Below are 19,579 nucleotides of genomic sequence, written 5' to 3' on the forward strand. Positions count from 1 at the left end.
GATCCTGGGTTGGGCAATGTGAGACTAATCACTTGCATGCTGTTAGGACCAGCATGAATATCCATTGTTCTCCTGTAGGGGAACATGTCTCCTCAAATCAAATGATACAAATTTAAAACATCAAAAACCATATTGTTGCCTACTTTCCTCATGCAGACTCCATTTTCTTTCAAATGAATGGGCTCTCAATTCTGTACCAGGTCTGAGGAACTCAGCAGACCTGAAGACCTGAATAACTTCTCTTTTGAAATATGGGAACCAATATGCCTGCCTTTTTGTTGGCCATGTAGAATAGTCCTTATTCCAACCAATCCCAGCATCGCCGCAAACTCTTCCTCCGTTTCATCATTGATTGCACTTGGGGCTGCTTCCAGCACCCCTGCAGATCCAATCAATTTTATAGGCTAACTTCCACTCTGTTCTCAAATTCACAAACAATTTCTGACACTTCTCTCCCTGTTTTAGATCTGTCTCAAACAACTCTGTTTTGCTCCAGATTCCAGCATCTCAGTGTCCTCTATATAAAGGCTACTTCAATGTCAGATCGCCAGGCAGATTCTGAAGGATGAAGGATGAATCTCAACAAACCTACACTCCACTGTTAGCCTTCATAGGGAGTTTATTACCTGAGGGTAATGGGTAACTGCCAGTGGGAGCTCAGTGAGTAAGTTGGAGACTTTTTCAATGATTTGTGAGTATTGAACTTTCTTGCATTCCAAGCAGGACTGCGACCAAAGCATAAAAATATTTAGATCATTGTAAATTCTCTCAGCAAATATTATGTTGACGTGTTGGAGACTTATGCAAGATAAGAACAGGGTGTTTACTGTTCCCAGATATTCACATTCTATTCAGGATCAGTTTTCTTTGAATTGCTATTACAGGCCTCGTCTTCTGCAGTGCAAACCAGATACAGTTTTCTAATACTCACTCTTTGACCAAAGTTTTGACACTTGTTCTAATTTCAATTGGTATGACCTGATGCCAAATTTGATCAGATTACAGTCCTGTAAATTGCTAAAGGACATTCACTACATTATTGGTACTAGATAAAGAATGCAAGAACATAAGAAATTTATGCAGGAGTAGGACAAATGTCCTGTCAAGCCTGAGCCGAAGTTCAATAAGATCACCCTGATCTGGCCATGGACTTGACACCCCTATTTCTCATAACTCTTAGTTCTCCTATTCTTCAAAAATCTATCTGTATCCTACATTAAATGAGATAGCCTCCACGGTTTCGTTCCGCAGAAAATTCTGTAGATTCACAATTCACAGAGACAAGTTACTCTGCATCTCCATCTTAAATCTACTTCCCTCAGTCTTGAGGCTATATCCCATGGTTCTACTCTCATTATAAATGCAAATAATTTTTTTTAATACATGGAGATAAAACACAGCATCAGCCCTTTTGGACCACAAACCTATGCTGGTCTAAATGCACCCAACCAACCGACCAACCCTATACACTTTTGGAATGTGGGAGGAAACCGGAGCACCCAGGGAAAACCCATGCAGGCACAGGGAGAATGTACAAATTACTTGCAGACAGTGCCAGATTTGAACCTAGATCGCTGGCACTGTAATAGCCTTACACTAACCACTACACTAACCGTCCCATTATTATTGAACTGAGGTGATATATTTTTACCTAATTAGCCATCAGTGACTTTATTTGGGCTTAACTCCCTGAGTGTATTTATAGCTTATATTTTAGTGAAAAAAAAGTTTCTGAAACCCAAGATGGCATTTACCCAATTCTGGTTTCTAGATCTGGGATCAGGATGCTTAACAACAGTGTGTCTGTTATTTTACAGTGTACAAAACAAAACTTTTTAAAAAACTGACAACTCCATGTTGTGTGTTGGCAGAAACACCATTGAAAAGATGGTATTAACTTTTGGCTTGGACTAACTATTGAAATTTGCTGGCTATTTTGGTATTCCATAGAACACTCGGCAGCTTCCAAAGAACAGCACGGTCCAATAGTATGGGCTGTAAATCATTAGAAAAAATCTAATGGAAGTAGCTTGTGCTTTTTGTGTCTGGAGAGTGTTCCAGACAATTGGAACTTTAGGCATTTCAAATTTGTGTTCAGATTTCTGAATTTTCCTGGTCCTATGAGAGTTGATATTTGGTACAGTTCATCTGAAGGATGCACTAATCTCTTTGAAATTTAATTTAATATTTCCAAGCTTATACAAATATTTCTGCTTTGGTCAGCTCTTATTTCTTGAAAGTAATGTATGGATCAATTCCCCTCTTTCAGCTGAAGATATTTGATTTGCACTGATTTTTCTCTGCGTAAGAGGACAGGAATCTATTTAATGTGCTGCATTTTTGCAGTTTTCTCAAAGATCTGTAACAAAATGCTGAGGAATAGTGCCAGGCAGGTATTTTTGTTTTGTTTTATGAGGGAAGAGAAAACTATTTATCTTAAAAGGTTGGATTAAAGTGATATTGGAAAAGTTATACTAAGCAAGCATAATCCAGCAACAGAGAGAAGCAGGAAGCTAAGTCATTCCAGAGAATGTTCCATGTGGATAATTATGCATAAAATTTAGAATTGTTTACCAAAATAAATCTATCTCGTTTTATAAATTTAATACAAGGCAGAGATTTACTCGAAAAATGGAAGGGAATACAGCAACAACATGGATTTATAAAGCAGGTCAAAACTAAAGCTATTAATTCCTAGGATACATAGTGTCACAAATGGAGAAAAGCACGTGATTTGGAGGGTTATGAAAAACACTTATTCTGTATTTATTGAACAATAAATGTATAATTTTAATGAAATGATACAGTAAAATCCCTAGTATCGGAATTCAAGCAACTAGCAGCCTCAAGCAACCAGAGAGAAAAAAAATAATTGAAAATAAATAATAAAAAAAATGAAATAAATGAGAATAAAATAGGTCAAAATACATCAGTGTAAAACTGTAAATGTTTTCTGAAACAACAAACATATTCAGCTAGCGGAATGCCTTGGTCGTGCTTTGCTCGGAGCAGCTGTTTGAATAAAGTTGTGTGAAACAGCAATGGCGTCGCCCAGGATGAAGAACTGGTAGATGTCACTCACTGTTGGAGTGACTGTCTTAAAATGCCTCCTTGTCCCTTCTTAGTACAAGTCATCCCTGTAAGTTGAGCACATCAGTGAGAGGATAGCAATGGTTGATGTTTCAGCCTGGAACTCTTCCCGAGGAAGGGCTCTGAACTGATGCTGCTCAACCTGCTAAGTTTCTCCACCAGATTGTGTTTAGTGATGAATCATTTTGAAATATGGTGGTTATTAAACATATTTTAATGTCAGGGTGCACAGAGATCTAACAATTCACTATTGTTTGAATCATTTTAAATATGATTAAGGACATTTTTGGTGGACCATAGTTGTTTTGCATCAGATTAATCTGAGGATAACTTGGAAATGTGATAATAGTTGTCTTGGCTGAAAATCATCAAGGTATAGGAGTACAGAGTGTTCATTTAGGCAATGATTAGGCCTGATTATATAATATATAATCACACTCTTCCACAGGGTCCTACTGCCCAGCCATCCTAATGGATGGCCCCATATAGAATTTAAACTGCCTGTAGAACTGGGCTGGTTGCAGATTTTTTTAAAACATCAAAGTCTCACGGGGATTGGCAGCTACAATCAACTGCCCTGACAACAAGAGTTGCAGGCTCCAGGGAAGTAACAGACTGTACATGGTGCCAGCCCAGAAAAATAACCTCCTGCTGCCAACAAGGAGAAGCTTGGGAGAGGATCCGATGGAATAAGAAAGCATAGCAACAGACCAGTGCAGGCTTGTTAGAATGAAGGTGACTGGTGAGTGGGTTTGAGGAATCATGTGTCAGGACCAGGATCCGTGAAAGTGCTGAGACATTGCGTGGCTCCTGAAGGGCCCCGGGCACTGACAGCTTCCTAATCATGTCTGTGAAATAAGCAGGCCAAGGAGAGCGACTAGGATGGCCCAAGCACACTGCTGGAACAGACAGGAGGCCGTGTGGCTCCAGAGGTTGTGGGAGCGCAGGAGGCAGTGGCATTGAAGGAGATGGTGAGGTCCACAGACGGAATCTCTGAAGGGATCTTCTTTTGTTTCTCTGTCTTATCTTGATAGGGCCACATTGGTGCCTCTGTGTGCCATTGCAGAGCAATGAAGGGAAAACAAATTTTGTGTTAAATAACAAGAGCCAGAATCTACTGGAGCAGTCTCAAGTGGCAAAATGGAGTATTATTGTATTTAATTATTTCCCACAATCTGCTGTTTATTTCTTCTCCAAGGACACCAAACTCTTTGAGATGAGATTTGGGGAGATGAGAACTGATCCAAATCACAAGCTGCTCTATTCAACTTTAAACAAACAACAAAAAACTACAGACATTCAAATGTAAGTCTTGAATGTATACAAATAAGCTTGATGGGTAAAAAAAACAATAAAAATAGAACTTACCGTACCAATATATCCTCAGTTAAACAATGTGACATTTGACTGTCCTCAAATATAGCTAATCTCAAGTTTAAGAATTAAACATATTTTACAAGTTGCTTTGGATTTGGAATATAAGTTTAGTCTTCATGAGGTTACATGAAGGTTAGCTTTCTTCCAGCAAATGGTTATGTTAGCTCTTTAATCTGAAGCATCACTGGTGTCAATAAAGTTCATTGGCCTAATATTGTGAGATTGCTCTTCTCTAATGTTTTTGACTCTCAGTGAACACTGCTGAATGTTGAACATGGGCAAGTATGATAACAAATTAAAAAATTGAAACATTCAATGACCTCCATCTAAGATTAAGGAGTCAGACCACTATCTCTTCTGGTTTCTAACTTCAACTGAATATTTTTTTTGCCAGTACATAGACCACAGACAGTCAAACTTGGAACCCACCTGTCCTCCACCCGCACATTGAGCACGGGCTCCCCACAAGGCTGTGTGCTGAGGCCTTTGCTCTTCACTCTTTACACTGCCGACTGCAGACCTGTCCACGCCAGTAACACCGTGGCGAAGTTTGCAGATGACACCACGGTGGTGGGGTTGATCACAGGAGGAGATGAGTCTGCCTACAGGAATGAAATCCTGAATCTGACCGAGTGGTGCCGGGCTCATATCCTGATCCTAAACACCACAAAAACAAAGGAAATCATTCTGGACTTCAGGAAGCACAGGTCTGACCCGCTCCCCCTCTACATAGATGGTGACTGTGTGATGAGGGTCCACAGCTTCACCCTCCTGGGCATCAATATCTCAGACGACCTCTCCTGGACTGTAAACACTTCAGCAGTCATCAAAAAGGCCCAGAGGCGCCTGTACTTCCTGAGAATGCTCAAAAAGAGCAAGGAGGGTCAGAAGCTGCTGATTACCTTCTACAGTTCCACCATACAGAGCATCCTGCTGTACTGCAGCACAGTATGGTTCTCCCATTGCACTGAAGAAGAGCAGCAATGACTTCAACGGGTGGTGAGGGCAGCAGAAAAGATAATTGGATGTCCCCTACCTTCCCTGAAGGATCTCAACACCTCTCGTTGCCTCAGTAGAGCACAAGCAATAATAAAGGATCCCACCCACCCTGCCCTGCATCTGTTTGACCTACTACCCTCTGGCAGACGTTACAGGTCAATCAAGACAAGAACAAACAGATTCAGAAACAGCTTTTCCCCCAGGCTGTCACTACACTGAACACACATATCCACAAATTCCCCTCTCTGTCCTCCACATCTATTATACATACAGCCGACACCCCCCCTCTATTCACATAAAGGACATATACGGCACTGTAAATTAAATTTTTTATTTAACTTCTGTGGTGCTGCCTGTGGTTGCGTCGCTGCATTGGTAACCTTGTACTGCTGTCATAAATCTCATTGTATAACTTGTACAATGACAATAAAAAGCTATTTGATTTGATTTGATTTGATTTGATTTGATTTGATTTGATTTGATTTGATTTGATTTGATTTGGCTGTGCATGCACTGAGTTGGTCTAATGTTACAAACACAGCAAAGTAAAATTAAATGGGTAACACCACTTTTACTGTGAAAGGAATGAACCCAAGGACAATATTAAGGAATCTAGACATGGAAATGTTCAAAGATTTCTACCCTAGTTTTCAGTTCACGGCGGCATGTTATATTGTGAGTCCATCCAGGCAGTATACACATTAACTGACTGCTAAACCATCAGGTGTTGATCAGGATATTCTGCGTGTGGATATCTGTAAACAACAGTAGCTTATATTAAATACACAAAATAGCTGGAGAAACTCTGCAGATGCTGTAACCTTCATCTTGAAATTTTGGTTTATGCATCTTTGCTTCCCATAGACATTGCTGGATAGGCTGAGTTTTTTGAGCAATTTTGTGTACAATTACAGCATCTGTAGACTTTCTTGTTTCAAGCAGTGTTGCAAGGTATCAATTTTCTCAAAAGACACATCATTCTGTAAATTTATCAAGTAGAGGTGCTTTAAACATTTTTAACAACTTGTTCAAATGTTCATTATAGCTAAAATGATAATGCCATTCCATACACATGGAAGCAACTAACTCAAAAGTGTCCAATACACTCTGTGGTCAATTATGCCTACATCCAACTGTTGTAGCACAGACATTCTAGAGAATTGTAAATCCCAAGGAAGTGTAAAAATGGCAGTGTAATCCTCACTTGAACACAATATGTTTTTAATGTACATCGCAGCTGGATGGACCCAAAATGTACAAACTTTGGCTTGGCTTCGTGGACGAAGATTTATGGAAGGGGTAAATGTCCACGTCAGCTGCAGGCTCGTTTGTGGCTGACAAGGCCGATGCGGGACAGGCAGACACGGTTGCAGCGCTTGCAGGGGAAAATTGGTTGGTTGGGGTTGGGTGTTGGGTTTTTCCTCCTTTGCCTTTTGTCAGTGAGGTGGGCTCTGCGGTCTTCTTCAAAGGAGGTTGCTGCCCGCCGAACTGTGAGGCGCCAAGATGCACGGTTTGAGGCGATATAAGCCCACTGGCGGTGGTCAATGTGGCAGGCACCAAGAGATTTCTTTAGGCAGTCCTTGTACCTCTTCTTTGGTGCATCTCTGTCATGGTGGCCAGTGGAGAGCTTGCCATATAACACGATCTTGGGGAGGCGATGGTCCTCCATTCTGGAGACGTGATCCACCCAGCGCAGCTGGATCTTCAGCAGCGTGGACTCGATGCTGTCGACCTCTGCCATCTCGAGTACTTCGACGTTAGGGATGAAGGCGCTCAAATGAATGTTGAGGATGGAGCGGAGACAACGCTGGTGGAAGCGTTCTAGGAGCCGTAGGTGATGCCAGTAGAGGACCCATGATTCGGAGCCGAACAGGAGTGTGGGTATGACAACGGCTCTGTATACGCTTATCTTTGTGAGGTTTTTCAGTTGGTTGTTTTTCCAGACTCTTTTGTGTAGTCTTCCAAAGGCGCTATTTGCCTTGGCGAGTCTATTGTCTATCTCGTTGTTGATCCTTGCATCTGATGAAATGGTGCAGGCGAGATAGGTAAACTGGTTAACCGTTTTGAGTTTTGAGTGCCCGATGGAGATGTGGGGGGGCTGGTAGTCATAGTGGGGAGCTGGCTGATGGAGGACCTCAGTTTTCTTCAGGCTGACTTCCAGGCAAAACATTTTGGCAGTTTCCGCAAAACAGGACGTCAAGCGCTGAAGAGCTGGCTCTGAATGGGCAACTAAAGCGGCATCGTCTGCAAAGAGTAGTTCACGGACAAGTTTCTCTTGTGTCTTGGTGTGAGCTTGCAGGTACCTCAGATTGAAGAGACTGCCATCCGTGCGGTACTGGATGTAAACAGCGTCTTCATTGTTGAGGTCCTTCATGGCTTGTTTCAGCATCATGCTGAAGAAGATTGAAAAGAGGGTTGGTGCGAGAATACAGCCTTGCTTCACGCCATTGTTAATGGAGAAGGGTTCGGAGAGCTCATTGCTGTATCTGACCTGACCTTGTTGGTTTTCGTGCAGTTGGATAACCATGTTGAGGAACTTTGGGGGGTATCCGATGCGCTCTAGTATTTGCCAAAGCCCTTTCCTGCTCACGGTGTCGAAGGCTTTGGTGAGGTCAACAAAGGTGATGTAGAGTCCTTTGTTTTGTTCTCTGCACTTTTCTTGGAGCTGTCTGAGGGCAAAGACCATGTCAGTAGTTCCTCTGTTTGTACGAAAGCCGCACTGTGATTCTGGGAGAATATTCTCGGCGACACTAGGTATTATTCTAATTAGGAGAATCCTAGCGAAGATTTTGCCTGCAATGGAGAGCAGCGTGATTCCCCTGTAGTTTGAGCAGTCTGATTTCTCGCCTTTGTTTTTGTAGAGGGTGATGATGGTGGCGTCACGAAGGTCCTGAGGCAGTTTTCCTTGGTCCTAACAAAGCTTGAAAAACTCATGCAGTTTGACATGCAGAGTTTTGCCGCCAGCCTTCCAGACCTTTGGGGGGATTCCATCCATACCTGCTGCTTTGCCACTTTTCAGTTGTTCGATTGCCTTATATGTCTCATCCTGGGTGAGGACCTCATCCAGCTCTAGCTTTAGGGGCTGTTGAGGGAGCTGGAGCAGGGCGGAATCTTGGACTGAGCGGTTGGCACTGAAAAGAGATTGGAAGTGTTCTGACCATCGGTTGAGGATGGAGATCTTGTCACTGAGGAGGACTTTGCCGTCTGAGCTGCGCAGCGGGCTTTGGACTTGGGGTGATGGGCCGTACACAGCCTTTAGAGCCTCGTAGAAACCCCTGAAGTCGCCAATGTCCGCGCTGAGCTGGGTTCGCTTGGCGAGGCTAGTCCACCACTCATTTTGGATCTCCCAGAGTTTGTGCTGAAGATGGCTGCATGCGCGACGGAAGGCTTGTTTCTTCTCTGGACAGGATGGCTTTGTAAGGTGAGCCTGGTGGGCAGCTCGCTTCTTTGCCAGCAGCTCCTGGTTTTCCTGGCTGTTTTCGTTGAACCAGTCCTTGTTTTTCCTGGAGGAGGAGCCCAGTATCTCCTCAGTGGATTGCAGTATGGTAGTCTTCAGCTGATCCCAGAGGGTTTCAGGGGACGAGTCCGTGAGGCGGATTGCATCGTCGAGCTTTGCTTTGAGGTTTGCCTGGAAGTTTCCTCTCATTTCGTCTGACTGCAGGTTTCCAACATTGAACCTCTTTCTGGGGGCTTTACTGTTCCTGGGCTTTGGCTTGAAGTGAAGGTTGAGCTTGCAGCGAACCAGCTGGTGGTCAGTGTGGCATTCCGCGCTGGGCATGACCCTGGTGTGCAGCACATCTCGTTTGTCACTTTCTCGCACCAAAATGTACAAGAAACAGAAGAAAATACAAGAAAAGTTACAAGAATACTGTCATCTTTGTAAAACAACAACATTCATTGTTGTACAGGGTAGTAGGTTTTTCATGGCATTTAATTGGGTAGACCTCAGAACTGCAGGCATTGCAAGCAGGGTGGCCATTCCAAAGGAGGACATGGTCATAGGTTTGTGTGTGTGTGTGTTTGCAAGCTCTGCCTAATGCTAATGACCCCAGTGTTTACATTGCCTCCTCATTTCCATTATCAGTGCATTGATCCAATGCAAACTTTTTCATTGAGTCTCAGCATAGGTTAATATAATGCATGGCTGGTACCACATCAAGCTAGCCTGAAATATGTAAAGCCAACCTATCCCTCTTAAAGAAGACAAGCGATGTGACTGTAGAAAGTAGTGGCAGTTTTAGAATTTACTTTGAGAGAGAACATAATAGCTTGACTGGGATGCTATATGTTTTCTTGATGCTGCACTTATTATTGAATTGAGAATGGGGATTGCAATTATTGGTAGCACAGTTAGATGAATTTCTCATGACCTGCCCAAATGGAAAATACAATCTAGGTTGTCTCTATTCTCCTCTCCTCCTCGACAGCTTATTATATAATTAATTTCAAAGACAGTACTCTCACTGAAATTGAGATAAACAGATTTCAATAAATCACCACAAATCTTGGCAACTGTCTTGCTCCATCCTTTGGGGCTCCCACAGATTGTTTCAGGCAGCTGAAGTGTTATTTCAACACCCTAATGATGAAGATAATGAGTAAAAAGTCATCCATATAAGTATGGTGTACATAGGCATCAAAATTCTTACTTGCTGCAGCTAAACGGACACTTGTTAACTTCAATAATATGCATTAAATTACTCCTAGGGCTGGATTAACATAGTAGTGAGAGCAGCATATGCTATGGGCCCTGTAATTTCAAGAGCCCCATGTTTATGAATTATGAGAAACATTTTCATCTTTGTGCAGTGGCTATGTTATACCACCACTGATAGTCTGTGTTAATAACACCAATTAAAGGTGACAATTGGCTAAAATTGCTAAAATTAAATTTAAGATGAGCAATTTTAGCCAATTATCACCTTTAATTGGTACAGTCTATGGGTGCATTGCAAGTTGTGCAGCGCCAGCGGCTAAGAGAAACCATATTGATAGTCTGTGTTATTAACCCCGATTAAAGGTGATAATTGGCTAAAATCGCTCACCTTAAATGTAATCGAGGTTATTAACACAGACTATCCCTGCCAACGGTTTAATATGGGAGCAATGGATGTCTTGGTTATACCCACAAACCCCCACTGGAATGGCTCTGCCAATGTCAGCACCAGGGAAATGCAGAGCAGTTCCAGCTGCATGGGGGATTACAAAGACAGCCATTGATCCCGCATGCCACCAGAGTTACCGTAAGTTTTAGTTTTAACAAAATGTGTAGGGGAGCAATTTCAATGTAAGTGTAATTTTAGTGTAAGTGCTTCCTCCCTCACCATGCAATGTGCCAGCTGGCACTATTTAGGAACATGCATACGTCAGCCAGCACAATTTTGGGCCCCTTTAAAATATTTCCTACCGGCCCCGCCATACCTTAATGTGGCACTGACTACTTCAAGACGGAAATAGATAATAAATATTTACAGTTACAGTTAGTGCATGAAAATGTGGCATTCAATAGTGCAGAGAAATCTTTTGTGGTCTTGGAATAGTTCATGGCTAGGGTAATAAGGGAAGTTTCAAGAGCCTGACAGCTTTTGGGAAAAAATATGTACCAAGAGGTGCTTGAACAGGCTTTTGTATCTTCTTTCTGAAGGTAGCAATAAGAAGAAATGTGACAAGGGTGAGGGGGACCTTTATGATGTTGGTTACCTCCTGAGGCAGTGCTTCACAGAGAAGTCTTAAATGAATGTGAGGCCAGAGCTTATGATGTACTTGGCTACATTTTCTACATCCTGTAGCCTTTTATGTATTTGGGCACTCAACCTACCAAATCAAGCTACAATGCAACCAGTCAGTATAGTTTCAACAGTGCACCTGTGGAAATTTAATAGAGTATTTGATGACATGCCAAATCTCCTTAAACTTCTAAGATGAGGCATTAGTGTGCCTTCTTTATAGTTATCTCACTGTACTGGTTCCAAGAGAGGTCCTCTGATATATGGTCTCCCAAGAACTTGAAAGTACTAAACCTCCTCAACTGAAGACAGGTGCATGGACCCTTGCCATCCTCTTCCAAAAATCAATAATGAGTTCCTCAATCTTGTTAATGTTTAGAGCAAGATTGTTGTTCTGGCACAAACCATCCAGATTGTCAATCTCCATCCTATATTCTGATCCATCATTTCCCACAATTTGGCTAACAACAACGGGCATCAACAGCAGATTTATAGATTGCATTAGGAGCTCATTTGTTTGCATTAAAATTCAATTTCACAAATTCACCAATTACTTTGGTCAAGTTTCACATTACTGAAACTTCACCATGTGCTTCCTTATCCAGGGACATGCACATACCTGAAGTGTACTTGTCTAACTCACAACATATGAGTTCTTTCTGTAAAAAAAAATGTTCCCAATTGCCCAAGTCCCTCCACAGTTGTAGTTGCTTCTGCCATATAGAACTTGCCATGGGTTAGCTAGTATTTTCCTCACCACCGATCACACAAGGCATGGTTGCTACCTCCAGTGTATCGTCTTGGCCTTGCATCTGGTATTAAACTTGATTTTTTAAATTTTAAATTTAGACATACAGCATGAAAACAGGCCATTTTGGCTCACAAATCTATGTCATACAAATTACACCCAATTAACCAACAACCTTGGTACATTTTGAATGGTGGGAGGAAACCGTATCCCCCAGGGAAAACCCACACAGACATGGGGAGGAGGTACCAACTCCTTATAGACAGCAGGGGATTTGAATCCCATTCCCGATTGGTAGCTCTATGCCAACCCTGCCACCCCTTCCTCTTGACAAGTAGGAGATTTTTGAAGATTTTCATTGCTCTCAAATATTCACCCTCTTTACAGATGTATAATTTAAGTTCATTTTACTTGTCCTAGCTTTGTGCAATCCAGGGAAATTGGAAGATGCAATTGGTTAATTCAACTGTCTAATTACGGTACACTCTGAATATTTCATAAGTAGACACAAAGATGAAAGTGAATTAAGTGAGGCTAGCATGGAGCAGATGTATCCAATTTGCCACAATATTCATTTCTTCCCTTCCAGTATAGTCAGAACAAGCTTTCTCAAAGGGTGGGATAGTCAGAATCTCAGTTTATGGCCACAATTTGGGTTTACATACATGGACACTACACACATCCTGAGGCAGGTCCATACAAAGGATTAGAATGGAATTGGGAACATTCTTTACCCCTTTTTCTCTGGGTTTTGTGCAAATTATAATTACAGATATGCTCAACCTTAGACCTCTATGCAAAGGGAAGACCATGACAACTGTTCTTTAGGCAATAGGCTACATTTGACCATACAGATCAATATGGCAGGCTTTTGAGAACCTCCCATAAATATCTCACCTGCTATTGAGACAATGCAGGGAACCTGCAATGCACTCAACCAGCTTTTGTTTGGCTTAGACAAATTTTTTCTCCCAATCTTTGCTGCAAGCAGGTGCATCTACTAGCCCAGAGGAAAATTGATGAAAGAGAATTGAAGTGGAAAGCATGTGCCAGAGACAGAAAGTCTTGGTCCTGAACAACATTACACTGATTAAGAACTAAGCCCTGACATGCTCAAACAAGTAGTCCATCGGTTTTATTCTATTAATGCACACCATCCATCAAACACCTGAATTAGATCTAAAATAAATATCTTTACTTATAACAAAAAGGTACTAGAATTCTGACCACCATTCCATTCAATATCAAGCCTTGATTAAAGTAAAAAAATTAGCATAAATATCCTTTCAGCGGCCAGAAATATCCTGTAATACAATAAATGGTAATTTCTCTGAAAATAACACAGAACAACAAAGATTTTGCTTTCTGAACACTTTTGGGCTGCTCATCACAAAAAAATTACCTTAAAATATTCCAATAACATACCAACATTTTTTTAAACAAACTATTTTTGTGATTTTATGTCTACTGGTATATTGCCCACAAAACAAGCTGGACAGGTGCTATGCAAATGTTGTCTAAGATCTGAGCATTACACATTGATATGTGAGACTGATATATATGTTGATGCAAATGTTCTTCAGGCAATAGCATTCATTGTCTTCTTGAAGATTCAATACAGCAGAAACGTCTCGATGATGTTGCAACAGTTGCGATACATTCTGTTATATTTGTGGCGAGTATACACTTAAGACTCAAGGATGCAGCATGACTGCACTTATTAAGAAGGCCTATGAGCTCTACTTTGGTTGAAAATTTGGTCACCAAGACAAATGCTGGGCTCCTCACAATGCTGTGCAATATGTACAGCCAACCTGAGGCCTTGGCTCGGAAGTACTCTGAAGTCATGCCAATTGCAGTTCCATGATATAACAAGAATAGGAGGATCACATGATGGACTGATCCTTCTGTCTGACCAATGTATCTGGCTATCTGCTAAAAATGAGAAATCTATTGTATACCCCAATCTGCCTTCAGCCATGAGGCCAGTGATGCATGACTATGAGTCTGTAAATATTAATAAAAACATTTAAAAATATATTAAAAGTATAAACAATTGAAAAATATAATTAAAATAAAAGTATTTTGTTTTCCAAAATATGAGCACAATTCAAAAGTCCAAAGCACATTGGTACTAAAGCATAACATAAAAAAAACCCAAAAGAGAAAAAAGATATGAAATTATAAATTCTTTTCAAGAAATTATTAAAATTTCCTTTTATAAAATAGTTTACAATTCTCTTTCCTTCTCTTCTCCTTCTACAATAATTTTATCGATGTTTACATTATTCACAATTGAACAAAACAGTTATCAATATTATGAAAATCAAAAGGAAAAAAAAAGAAAATCCCAAATAAAAAAAGAAAAACACCTTATAAACCAAAACCTCGACCACTAAGCAAGATTTAAAAAAGGTGGGAATCAAGTGACACCAACCTGGAACCAGACAGCACCAAAGTATCCAAACACCCTCATTTTTTAGGTTATGATAATACAGGTAGACCTCAATTTCTGACCTACTCAAGTTATGTTCACCTGCACAAACTACCATTTAAAAAAAAATACTGTACATATTCTGAAATTCTTCACTAAAGGTTTATTTCTTTAATTTTTTTGGAAAAATTGTTTTACTACAAAAATTGGTTATTAAGATATGCAAATTTGATTTACGACCAATCCATGTTATGACTGATCCTTCATTTCTAATTAGGTCATAGGTTGAGGACTACCTGTAGTCCATAAATGTGGCCCACGTCTTTTGGAAGTTAATATTTGAATATTTAATAGCATCTCTCTTTTTTCTAGACTTAGCTAAGACCTGACATCATTGAACCATTGTGTAGGTGGAGTATTGCTTTTCCATTTAATCAAAATTGAATGTCTGGCTACCAATGAAGTAAAGGTAAAATCCAATTTTGAGTTGGAGTCAGTAAAAGTTTGCTAGTTCTGAAGCCACCAGAGACATGGAGCCTAAATGAGGCAGATGAAGATGCCACAATGCATGAACCAAATGTGGAAAATGACACTGATCTAGATCTTGAAGAGTTTATGCCTGGTTTTCCACATCTCATAACACTGTCAGAATTAAATGATCTTAGTTTTCTCAAAAACAAAAGCAGAACTATTTGGTTTAAGGCTGCAAGGATGGTGTTTGCCATCACCAGATATGAAAATTTCTGTCTTTGGAGCCATCAAGAACATTTGAGAAACTTCTTTATACAGGTTGATAATCTCTGTTTCGGCACTGTCTGTGATGGGTTGTTCATAGCTTTGGGTTGTGTACATGTCTCGCCACAATAGTGTCTTTTTTATTGATTCATCAAAATTAAGCCAAAAAGCTGTCATGTTACACAATGGCAATGTCCACCCTTCAGTACCTATTTGTTATGCAGTACATATGAAACCTATGAAATGGTTGTTGAAATACTACAGTACAACAACTGGAACATCTGTGGTGCTCTAAAAGTATTGGCTCTGCTACAAGGAATGCAGCTCAGATAAACCAAGTTCAGTACTGTTGTTTCATTTGTGAATGGTACAGTCGTGCTAAAGAGTCACATTGCATTAAAAAATGAATTGGCCGCTCTGCAAGTATTTGGTTGCAGGTCCGAAAAGTATGGCACATGAACCACTTGTCAACTCAACCAAGATATTTCTGCCTCCTCTTCATATAAAACTCAGATTGATAAAAAAAATTGTGAAAGACATGAACAAGGTGATGGATTTTGCTATTGAAGACAAACGTTTCCAAGAATAACTGATGCCAAGATTAAGAAAGGCATTTCTGTTGGTCCACAAATCAAACACGTTATCAATGACAGGTGGTTCAAAGATCTGCTGGTGAGGCCGAAGAAAATAGGATGGAAGGCATTTAAAGATGTTGACAATTTTCTTGGCAAATACAGAGCACCAAACTACAACCAGCTGATTGACAATGTGCTTCGTGCTCACAAAAGCAGGAAGTGCATCATATCACTGAAAAGTAATTTTCTGCATTCAATTTCAAACTTCTTCCCTGCTGATCTTGGTGCAGTCAGTGACGAACATGGTAAAAGGTTTCACCAGGATATTGCGACCATGGCAATGCAGCATCAGGGCATCTGGAATCCATCAATGTTGGCTGACTATTGTTGGACACTGACACAAGAGGCATCAGATGCTGAGTACAAATGAAAATCAGTGACAAAACATTTTTAAATCAGTTGAACTAATGCAATGTGTCAGCATCATTATCAAGTAAACATGATAAATTCAATAAACATGCTAAATTCTCCAACTTGCTACGTGATATATCAAATCTGAAATTACCTTTGTGTTTAGCTTGCTTTTATCGATCATAATTCCCAACATTTTTTCAGGAAGCAAACCTTTTGAAAGAATTTGTTGTCCAGTGTAAACATTTGTAATACCCAAAATAAAATACTCTAATTGCTCATCCAAAATCTTAACTTTCACACACGATTCTAACATTGTAACAAATACCTATATACTGTATTATTTTCTGATATCAACATTCATATGCTGTTACTAGTTATGCTGTGACCAATTAAACTTTGGCATGTCTGAAATATATTAATATATTTTACATTGGAAAAAGCTCGACTATTTCATCTTAATTGTACCATAAAGACACACGCAGTGGCCATTGGTTATATATTTTTAAGAGCAGGCTAGCAACTAAATTTATGTAAATCCGTAAAAAGAAAATGTATCCTTGTAGATTTTAAATATTCTGTACTTTTTAAAAAAAAATCAAACGTACACGCTCTGCTTGGAATACAATTAGCCAAAAACTTTGGGAATTCTTTTGAAGGTTATCTGTATTCTGACCTAAGTGAAAGATGGCCATTTCAGATGAAATGTGCAACAAAAATATTTATTGCACCACTTAAAGTGAGGCCTAAATTATTGAGTTATAGGACTTAACCAGGGCTGGTATGCCCTATAGTCAATGACCTTACCTCATTGGAGGCAACCTATTTCATTAAGTGAAGGAATATTCTGAGTAAAAGAGCTGGATCAGGGGATGGGATAGGTATCAGTTGGATAACTGTGGCTGAAGATGAACATAGAACATTACTGCAAAATTCAGGCCCTTAGGGCCTTGCTGTTGTGCAGACTGACATATTCCGAGCAAAAAATATATACTAAACCCTTCCTACCTCATAATTCTTGATTTTTCTTTCATCTGTGTATCTGGTTGAGAGTCTCAACTGCCCCTAATGCTTCAGTCTCCACCATCATCCCTGGCAAGGCATTCCAGGTACCCACAACTCTCGGTGTTAAAACTAACTCTGATGGTTATCCCTAAGCCTTCCTCCCTTCAGTTTGTACAGATGTTCACTACTGTTTGTTATTCCTGTCATGGGAAAAAGGCTGACCATCTTATCAATGCCACTCAGAATCTTGTAGATGGCTATGAAGTTACCTCCCATCCTTCTTTGCTCCAAAGTGAAAAGTCCTAGCTCTGCTAACTTTGCCTTATCAGACTTAATTTCCAATCCAGGCAATATCCTAGTAAATCTAAAAGTTCGATGCTAATAAACCCAGCAGGTTAAACAGTGTCCTTTATATCTTCTTTTCTTTGGCTTGGCTTTGCGGATGAAGATTTATGGAGGGGTAAATGTCCACGTCAGCTGCAGGCTCGTTTGTGGCTGACAAGTCCGATGCGGGACAGGCAGACACAGTTGCAGCGGAAAATTGGTGGGTTGGGGTTGGGTGTTGGGTTTTTCCTCCTTTGTCTTTTGTCAGTGAGGTGGGCTCTGCTGTCTTCTTCAAAGGAGGTGGCTGCCAGCCGAACTGTGAGGTGCCAAGATGCACGGTTTAAGGCGATATCAGCCCACTGGTGGTGGTCAATGTGGCAGGCACCAAGAGATTTCTTTAGGCAGTCCTTGTACCTCTTCTTTGGTGCACCTCTGACACGATGGCCAGTGGAGAGCTCGCCATATAACACGATCTTGGGGAGGCGATGGTCCTCCATTCTGGAGACGTGATCCACCCAGTGCAGCTGGATCTTCAGCAGCGTGGACTCGATGCTGTCGACCTCTGCCATCTCGAGTACTTCGATGTTAGGAATGAAGTCGCTCCAATGAATGTTGAGGATGGAGCAGAGTCAACGCATAGCAAAGGTAAAAATACATGACCGATATTTTGGGGTTGAGCTTTTCACCAAGGTATAGAAAAATGTCGTCAGGCACCCGAACAAAAGAGTAGGGGGGAACGGGGTTGCAAAGGCAGAAAGTGAAAAGTGGAGAAGGGGAGTAATGTAGGGGAGGAGGGATGGCTAAGTGAAGGGAGGGGAAAAGGGGTGAAAAAAAACTGGAAATTGGAAGGGAGTGGGGGGCATGGGGAGAGATGAGCAGGTTAGCAGAAACCAGAAAGTCAATGTTAATGCTATCTAGCTGGAGAGTTCCCAGATGGATAATCGGGTGTTGTTCCTCTAAATTGCAGGTAGTCTTGGTGGGATAGTGCACAAGGCCATGGGCAAATATGTGAGTATAGGAATGTGACACAGAACTGAAATGGTTGGCTACTGGAGTGGACAGAATGAAGGTGTTCAGCAAAACGATCTCCCAATCTGTGCTCAGTCTCTCCGATGTGGAGAAGGCCACAAAGGGAGCACCATCAGTCCTGTGGATACATAAGTGAAGTGTTGCTTCACTTGAAAGGCCTGTTTGGAGCTCTGGACTGTGGTGAGGGAGGAGATATGGGTGCAAGTGTGGCACCTCCTGTGGCCACAGGGGAAGGTACTGGGGTGGGGTGGGGGGGCAATTGGTGGGGAGGAATGAGTGCATGAGGGTGTCACTGAGGAAGAGGTCCCTATGGGAGGCAGTAAGGGGGAAGGTGTGTCTGGAAGTGGGATCTTGTTGAAAGTGCCCTCAAAGTTGAGTCACATGTAGATAGGCTGGTGAAGAAAGCATTTGATATGTTGGCCTTCATAAATCAGAGTATTGAATACAGGAGTTGGGATGTCATGGTGAAGTTGTATAAGGCACTGATGAGGCCAAATTTGGAATATCATGTGCTGTTTTGGTCACCGAATTATAGGAAGGATATAAACAGAATAGAGAAAGTGCAGAGGAGATTTACAAGAATGTTGCCTGGAGTTACAGTGAAAGGTTGAGCAGGCTGGGAATTTATTCCCTGGAGTGTAGATGATTGAGGGATAATTTGATAGAGGTAATTAAAATTATGAGAGGAATAGATAGAGTCAATGTGGACAGGTTTCTTCCATTGAGAGTGGGGGAGATTCAAACAAGAGGACGTGGCTTGAGAATGAAGGGGGAAAAGTTTAGGGGAAACATGAGAGTGACTATGGAATGAGCTTCTAGCTGAACTGGTAGATGTGGGTTCGATTTTAATATTTAAGGAAAACTTGGAAAAGTATATGGACGAGAGAGGTGTGAAGGGTTATGGACCAGGTGCGGGTCAATGGGACTATGCGGGAGAAAGTGTTCGACATGGACTGGAAAGGCTGAATTGGCCTGCTTCTGTGCTGTAATTGTTATATGGTTAATATTATATGCCGGAAATTCTGGAGGATAATGTGTTGGATTCGAAGGCTGGTGGGGTGGTAGGTGAGGATAAGGGGGGATTCTATGTTTGTTGCATCTGAGGACAGAGAGGGGTCAGGTCAGA

The 19,579-nt window shown here is 41.2% G+C and overlaps 1 long non-coding RNA gene across 1 annotated transcript in view; it reads right to left on the reverse strand.

The window, feature by feature from the left end:
* Positions 1-19,579, reverse strand: part of LOC138736999 (uncharacterized) — a 106,046-nt gene that overhangs the window by 39,602 nt on the left and 46,865 nt on the right. The window lies entirely within an intron of this gene.

Source organism: Narcine bancroftii, chromosome 1 (assembly GCF_036971445.1).
Source record: "Narcine bancroftii isolate sNarBan1 chromosome 1, sNarBan1.hap1, whole genome shotgun sequence".
Lineage (NCBI taxonomy): Eukaryota > Metazoa > Chordata > Chondrichthyes > Torpediniformes > Narcinidae > Narcine > Narcine bancroftii.